Consider the following 7,988-nt stretch of genomic DNA (forward strand, 5'->3'; position numbering starts at 1 on the left):
TCCGGTGTCAGAATCCCACTGAGAAAAGAACTGGTATCCTATGTTAAAGGAAGGAATCAAATAATTAATTGCATCAAAAGGTACTGAGAGAAATCCCTGTGAGTTGAAATGTCACAGAGCAATATCACAGCATGACAGTCACTGGGAGAAACTAAAAGGAGATTAGAGTCTGCAAAGGTGGAAAACACGATAGCAAGGGGAGATTTCAGTTCCTCCTCAGAACAAGTCATAGCAGGGAGGGTAAAGGCTAAATTGTCAGACCTGTAAATAAGTACCTATTAAAGCCATGAATCACATAACTCACAAGGAGAGAAGCAGCTCTTGGTTAAGTCTGAAAAATGCATTAGGCATGGATCAAAACTGATCCATCACTGTAATAATAGCCACAATTGTACACACCCATTTAGGAGCAAAGGAGCCGAAAAAATCCTTCTCATTAAATTCAGGGAGGCTTCAGGCAGATACAGAAACCTCACCCGGCTGCCAAGGTCCCAGACAGACTGGAAATGGAGGGGAAATTTGTGAAGTCATCCCCAGCATTACACATCTTGAAGGTGGGTAATTGTGGCTGAAATCTCCTTTTCAGCTACATCTGCAATGGTGGGGGAGCATTGGCCAGCTCCATGCCTCCAACAGACCCTCACAGTTGCTGAAGTCTGATCTTCCAGTTATCTTTATTTTTTTTTCCATTCAGATTTCAAACCTTTCCATGGTGGTGCTTTTCCTCTTGAATCCCACTCATGATTGCTGTGTCAGCAGTTCTACCTCTGTACCTGCCTTTCTTATCTCAAATGGCTCTGTCTGTACCTTGCAGCTCTTTTCTCCCAATTTCACAATTTTCTCATCATTTTGAAGTGAGTTCAATGCAGCTGGGTCTCCTGAACTCTGGGAAGGGAAGGGAAGGGAAGGGAAGGGAAGGGAAGGGAAGGGAAGGGAAGGGAAGGAGAGGAGAGGAGAGGAGAGGAGAGGAGAGGAGAGGAGAGGAGAGGAGAGATTATGGATTCATTACAGGGAGGTCCAAAAAGCTGTGAATAAACTGATTTTTCCACTGTGAGAAGAGCAACCAGCCTTGATTAGTACCCCTCATTCTACCAACAAGCCACCTGGAAAAAGTGAACAGCCAAGGTGATGAAATCTGCTGCAAATCCCAATTTATTCAGAGTAATCAGCCAAAAGCTGGAAGCAAGAAGTTGCAGAAGGATGGCATAGCACTGGCTGGGTGATGAGATGGCAGATGGGACCCAGTGTTAATGAATGCAAAGCAATGCACACAAGAGAAAATAGCACTAACAAAACACACACAGCAGCAGCTCTAAATCAGCTGCTTCCATTAAGGAAAGAGATGCTGCATTCATTGTGGATAATTTCCCAGAAATGCCTACTTAGTGCTTTGAAGGAAGCAGGAAAGCAAACAGGCTGCTGGGAAGCATAAAAAATTTAAAAAATGAGAAAATATCCTCATAAATCCAACATGCACATGCACCTTTGAGTGGCCACCTGCATTCCTGGGCATCTTATCGCCTCCAAGAACCAGCAGTGCAATACAAAAACTTAAAGAAATCAGATATGTTGGGTGAAAAGAGACAGCTGAAGGGGACCCTGGAAGCATCAAGCACCCAAAATGGTCCAAAAAAGGTAAATAGGGAGTTCTCATTTTTCTCCCTGATGGTGATCTCTATGAATGTGTAAAATAAAGCAGTGCTGGGGGGAAAAAAGAGTAGCCTATAAATGTCTCCTTTATGTCTCATTTCTGTAAAACATTGATAGCAGTTTTTGGTGGATGTGAATCGTTTGTATTACATTACAGATCTCCTCTGAGGGTGAGGGTTGCTAATATCCCAAAATGGCATTAGAGGGCAGTGCATGGCAACCTAACCTGAATATTTGGGGTGGCAATCCTGAGTGTGGGAAGCCACCTCTGAAAACCTCTGAGGATCAGAAGAGAGGGGCTCCCACTCACACAGGTGGGAAATGGTGGGGGACCAGCACATGGCACAAAAGCAAAACACTAGGGCTGATCAGAGCAGTGTCAACCTGCTCAAAAAGTAGTTAAATCTCATTAAATGGTGGTTTACAGCCAAGGGTGGAGATCCCAAGCAGAGAACCAACCCTTCTACCTCTTTTGTGGTTGCCCTAGCAGCACCTTCAAACCTTTCTGGATTTGATTTTCTTTAACTTTTTTCCCCCAGAAAATAATTGCTTGCTGTTGTCTTCCCAACGATCTTCAGCTTTACCCACGTGGCAAAATGAAATATGAAGAGGAAAGTCCCAGTGGAAAGAAAACTTGTCCTGGCTTGGGAAGATTGGCTTAGGTTTGCTGGCTCAGAAAAAACACCAAATCCAAACTTCGAGGAGTAGCAACCTGAAGGAATTGAAAATGGTTAGAAAGGCATTTGAAATATTCTTTCTTCTGCTAAGGGAACAGCTGAAAATGTGACTGTGAAAGCATGAAGGAAACAGTGCCTTTTTGCCATATATAGAATAACCCAAACCCCCAGAAAATTGTGGGGGTTTTTCACCTACTTTTTACTTGCTTCACATTTTCACCTCATTTCATACTTTGGCTGAGTTGCAAAACTAAAATGAGTAAGAAATGTCTCAGAACAGAAACATTTCATCACAGATGAAGTTTCCGACACACATACTTCGATATTTTTTGATGACAACTAAAGAAAACTCCTTTGCTTTTGACACTGCCCAGGAAGTGTTTTTGTTTGGCCAGCCATGGGAAAAATAACATGCTTTAAATGAGGAAATGACCATTTTGTCTTACCACCACTGTCTGAAGCTTGCTTGAAAAAGTGAGAAAATGTCAAAAACATAACAGTGAAAATATTACACATGACTAGACTCAGTACAGATGGGATGTCTGCCATCACTGAGGGAAAAAAGGGTTGTGCTGTTCTGCTAGAGGAAGGATTTGGATAAGAAATTATTCAGAACTCCCCTGTGTTAGCCATACAGTGGGTCTCTGTGCCAAAAATGCAGGTTTCTTACATGCTGAAAATCCTACTGCCTGAGAAATTGGAGGGATTTCAGGAGGTTTGTCTTTCTAGAATCCTAGAAGGTTGTGAGTTGAAAGGGACCTACAAAGATCTGGGTTAAGAACCTTTGCTGGGAGTTGGACTCAATGATCCCTGTGTGCCCCTTCCAGCTTAAAATATTCTGTGATTTTATGAAAATGAGGGGGACGGGGGAGTTAAACGTCCATTGCATTGGTCACCAGTTTTAAAACTAATAACTGAGAAAGATACTGGAAGCCAAGGCAAACAGTGAGGAAGGGTTTGGAAGAGAAGGAAAAAATCAGCTTTACAAACATCTAAATGAAATCTCTGTCCAAATTTACAGGCACACTTTTTGGACTGAAATAAAATTCTGGATATGAGATTAGATTCTAAGAACTGTGGGTTGTTACTGAGCGGAGCAACATCACTCTGGAAATGCCTCTGCTCTGATGATTCACTGATAGGTGAGGTTACCCTTCCACTTGCTCAAGATTCATATCAAGTTCTCATGAACAACTGTTTTCAGTCCAAAACAGCTGAGTCCAAGAACATGAAGTTCAAAGAGAATTCTCTGACATCCTGTCATGGTGGCTGTCACGACATTCTGGGTATAAACAGAACTATTTGATGTTAACAGCACATTGATGGGCACTGAGATGTTCATGGACAGTAACAGGTTGCCCACAGAGGTTGCACAGTCTCCATCCTTGGAGGTTTGCAAGCTCCAACAGAGTAAAAATCCAGGTGGGATCTCATAACCAGCCTTTTCTTTCCAATCTGAACTGTTCGATGAGTCAGTGATTATTTCTGTGGCTTTGTTGCTTGCTGTACTTCTCCAGAGAGATGAAGGAGAAGATTTAGCATCCAGGCTTGCTCTGGATTTACTCTCACAGTGCTCTGACTACTGAGAAAATGTCAAAAGGAGTTTGCTCCTCCATTAGGGATTGCCAGCTTTTAAATAGAAATTCAGCTTATTTTCCATGCAGAATTTTGTACTGGGACATGGTCTCATCTCTGTCTTTTTGTGTGGATTTCTCCCCATGTGGGTCATGCGCAGCATCCTGGGCCCTGAAGTATGTCCAGTGGCATTGATATTCCAGGTGAATTTTTGAAGCTAAGACAGATGTTCAGAATCTGTTGAATGTAGGAATTCTGGTTTAGGGCAGTCCTGGAGGACTTAAACGTCAACCCTTCAAGATTGTCTCTGCCACAGAGGTGTGTGATGCAAACAGCGACAGGAGCACTGGAACACACTCATCCCTGACCAATCTGGTCTAAGTGATATGACTCTGGTTTAGGATTCAGAGCTTCCTTAAGCCCCAAGCAGCATTTTCCAGCTGTTTAGAAGTTACACATTCCATCTCACCAATGGATCATGTATATTGGATATATGGACTCAAGGATGTTGTCTTATACAATTATAATTAATCTCATCCAGGTTTAGCTTTCTAAAACTGAGATGCCCAATACGTTTGCAAGCATGGACTGAGGCCAGGTGGTCAATCATTTCTAGAACAGAATCCATGGAACAGCAGTTTCCTTACTTACTGGGACATTTTCCATATTCCACTTTATATCCTAGGACTTATTTTTGGTCATAGTTTTAATTTTATGAAAATAAATAATTGTTTGCCATGAAGTTTTGGTAACTCTACAATTCACAAGATGTTGTTCGAGTAAGAAACAAAGAGTTGTGTGTTTATTCTGAGTGTACATCTCTTACAAGACAGAAAAACTTTTATATGTTACAAAACAACAATATGTTAAAACAAGATTAGGAACAAAAGCTGATTATCCTGCATTTGTCTAGGTAGGATTTCTTGCCTCTTCCTTCAGAAATATTATATGATTATTGAAAAGGACCTGATACTGAACTACCCCGACAGGTAATGTAGCCCAGCCTGTCAACTCTTACATTTCTTAAAAAAAAAAAAAGTGGTGTAGCCAGAGATAGAGTCCCCTAAAGTCCTTGATGATCTGATCCTACTATGGATCAGATCATTGTATCATGGAAGGGAAATGATGAAAGTTGAACACTGAGCTGTCATCTTTTTCAGCCTGACAATGTTCACCATGTGCCTTGTTTTTCCTTCTACACTCATTCCAATACCTTAACCATAAATGAGCAATGGCCAGGTGTGAGCGCTATCCATCCTTCTGTTCCTGAAAAACAAGGAAGACATTAAAAAAACCCACCCCAAACCTACTCTTCAGGTAAACAGCATTATCTCCACCATCAGACCAGACCACATGTACGTAATAGGATGTGTTATCAAAAATATCTATAATGGTGACCTTAAAAAAGTACAAGAAGTGCTAAAGAATTTCTTGTTATTTTAGAAAGGGACTTTCTTCTCCGTTGGTGCAGAGAGCTTCCTGAAGCAAAAACAAATGAAGCTTTTCTCTCTTTCTTTTTAGATGTAAGGTAGAAACATTTTGACTGAGCTTCTGCTCTGTTGTTTTCTAGTTATTCAGAATTAGGAGGAGATGTTTTTAGTGATCCTTCAGCCTGGAGAAGAGAAGGGTCTGGGAAGAACTTCAGGTACCTTCCAGTACCTAAGCAGTCTCCAAGAGACCTGGAAAGGGACTTTGTGTGAGGGCATGGAGTGACAGCACAAAGGGGGATGGCTTTAAACTGACAGAGTTTAAATCAGATAGGTTTAGACAGGTTTAGATCAGATATCAAGAAAAAATTCTTTACTGTGAGCGTAGTGAGCCCTGGCACAGATTGCCCAGAGAAGCTGTGGCTGCCCCATCCCTGGAAGTGTCCAAGGCCAGGTTGGACAGGACTTGGAGCAACCTGGTCTAGTTGAAGGTGTCCCTGCCCATGGCAGGGGGGGTTGTTGGAACAAGATGATATTTAAGGTCCCTCCAAACCCAAATGATTCTGTGATTCTAAGACAAAGTCCTGTCTTAACTCAAAGACTGAACATGGCATCAAGCAGAACATAGAGACATCTCTGCAGTTAACATGAAGGTTTTTATCAAGAATGTATTGTACTCAAGAGTTTACAGGTGTTGGGCAAGGGGAAAGGCAAGGAGGTGACTTCCCAATCCACATTTGGAGTTAGTGGAGGAGCCAAAATTATGATGAGGTGCTCTTAGCTGTCTCCTCTGGGCTCCTCCTTATGATTCTTGCTGCCTTTGGCAGCAGGTCATTCTCATGAAGCTCTCCCTCTCTCAGCTCCTCTGGTTTCCCATTTATCAGAAATCCCCATTTGTTGGTTATGATTTCTCATTTCAGAGCTCCACACTGGAGCTGGATGTTTCCGGGATGGAGCATTCCAAGGGCAGAGCCAGGCTGTGCCACCATGGGGAGCTCACAGCAATGCCTGTGACAATCAGTGAGTGCCAGCAGCTCTGCTCAGACAATGTCACTTTTTGGGGAGCATGAGAAGCTGAGGTTTGGCTGTGCATGGATGTTTGGGATGCCACAGCAACCAGGATTCAAATCCAGTTGCATTAAAATGGGTGCAGTTACTGCCTTTGTGCAAATATTTAATTTTTGAATTTTCTTGATCGCACTAAAGAGAGATGATACAGATGTAATCATCTTGATGAGTACTGAACAGCCAAGCAGGTAGATACTAACATTTTATTATGATTTATTTTTTCATATTGTCTTTTATCTATTCTTTTATAGCATCTGAGCTGCACATATCTGGCACAGCATCTGGAGTACTTTCCACTTCTAGCTTTAAATGACCTGACAAAAACACTCCAAATTGAGGAGGCTCAGTGTCTGGCTTTTATTAGTCACATCACATATTTCAGGTTTTCCACTTGCTCACCATGAAAACGGCTAATGAGATGTTTTTTGAGTGCTACTCTTTGTATCATGCAGGTGACAGATATAATGAAGATGGTCATGAGGGCATCTGAGTGAGGGGCAGTCTGGCTGATAGGAAGTAAATCAGCACTGGAAATTGTCCTCTCTTTGTTCCTTCAACACAAGTGACATCAGCGTCTGTGTGACATGAGGACATGTGAAACTCTTTGCCCAAAATATTCTCGCTTTCAGAGACTTATTTAATAATTCCCTATATTAAAAGTAAGTTGCAAGTCAGACTCTCAAGATGAGGGAATGTTGATGTCTGGGAATTAGAAATAAAGAAATTTAGGCATTGGAACTATCCACCTTAGGACAGAGCCTGAAATTATAAGATTGTTATCCTTTCTTCAGAGGACCATATAGCGCTGTCCTTGGTGATCACCATGCAGTGATCAAAATAGACAGGGCTTCAGAAGGGCAGAACTGTGATAGTCAGAGGTATCAGTAGAGAAGAGGGTGAGTGTACATCCAGAAGAGATATAAAAGATCCCACATGTTGTTTTTTTGTCTGATTTCCTGCCTGCAGTGTCACTGTACCCTTTCAAAGCACAAGACCATCCCACACATGATGGAATTCTGCTGGATAAAGGTGACCGCCAGCAAAATTTGCACATTTTTGTGCAGTTGGTAAATACAATCAGATTCAAAGCCAATTGCACTCACTGTCTGAGCTCAGCATTTCAGGACCCCTTTTCAGCACTGAATCTTCTTATGTTACAAAGAGCTTTGTCCTGATCTCTGGGAGAAAGTTTGAGGCCATTTGCCCCACATGAATGATTCCTCTGCAACCTCCAAAGCCAACCACCAGGCAGTTCCCTCAGCTGGATGAATGGAGATCATGAAATAAAGACTGGCTGTGAAGTGTGGACAGTTTAATTCCTTAGGGTCAGAGGAGAACTTCCTCAGGGTACGAGTACTTGTGTTGAACAGCCTGATAAATAGCTGCTGTTTTCTTGGAAGAACAGCTACAGGGCATGAAATATGAACTGCTTTATGGAAATAACTCCTGCATTTCATTAACATGCTTTACAGTCAGCTTGATCCTGTCTAGGTCACCTTCCTCTTTCCTTCTCCTCCCAAGCACTAGAGAGGCACTGACCATCAGAAGTCCTGAAGTGTGAGCATCAGGGCTGCAGTGAACATCGTGGACA

The 7,988-nt window shown here is 42.2% G+C and overlaps 1 long non-coding RNA gene across 1 annotated transcript; it reads left to right on the forward strand.

Annotated features, from left to right (window-relative positions):
• Nucleotides 1-307: 307 nt before the first annotated feature.
• Nucleotides 308-4,644, forward strand: LOC108448188. The gene is made up of 2 exons (XR_001863983.1): nt 308-554; nt 2,190-4,644. It is a non-coding gene; the product is annotated as an uncharacterized LOC108448188 (long non-coding RNA).
• The last annotated feature ends 3,344 nt before the right edge of the window (nt 4,645-7,988 follow it).

The sequence above is a fragment of the Corvus brachyrhynchos genome, unplaced genomic scaffold (assembly GCF_000691975.1).
Source record: "Corvus brachyrhynchos isolate BGI_N302 unplaced genomic scaffold, ASM69197v1 scaffold307, whole genome shotgun sequence".
NCBI classification, from domain to species: domain Eukaryota; kingdom Metazoa; phylum Chordata; class Aves; order Passeriformes; family Corvidae; genus Corvus; species Corvus brachyrhynchos.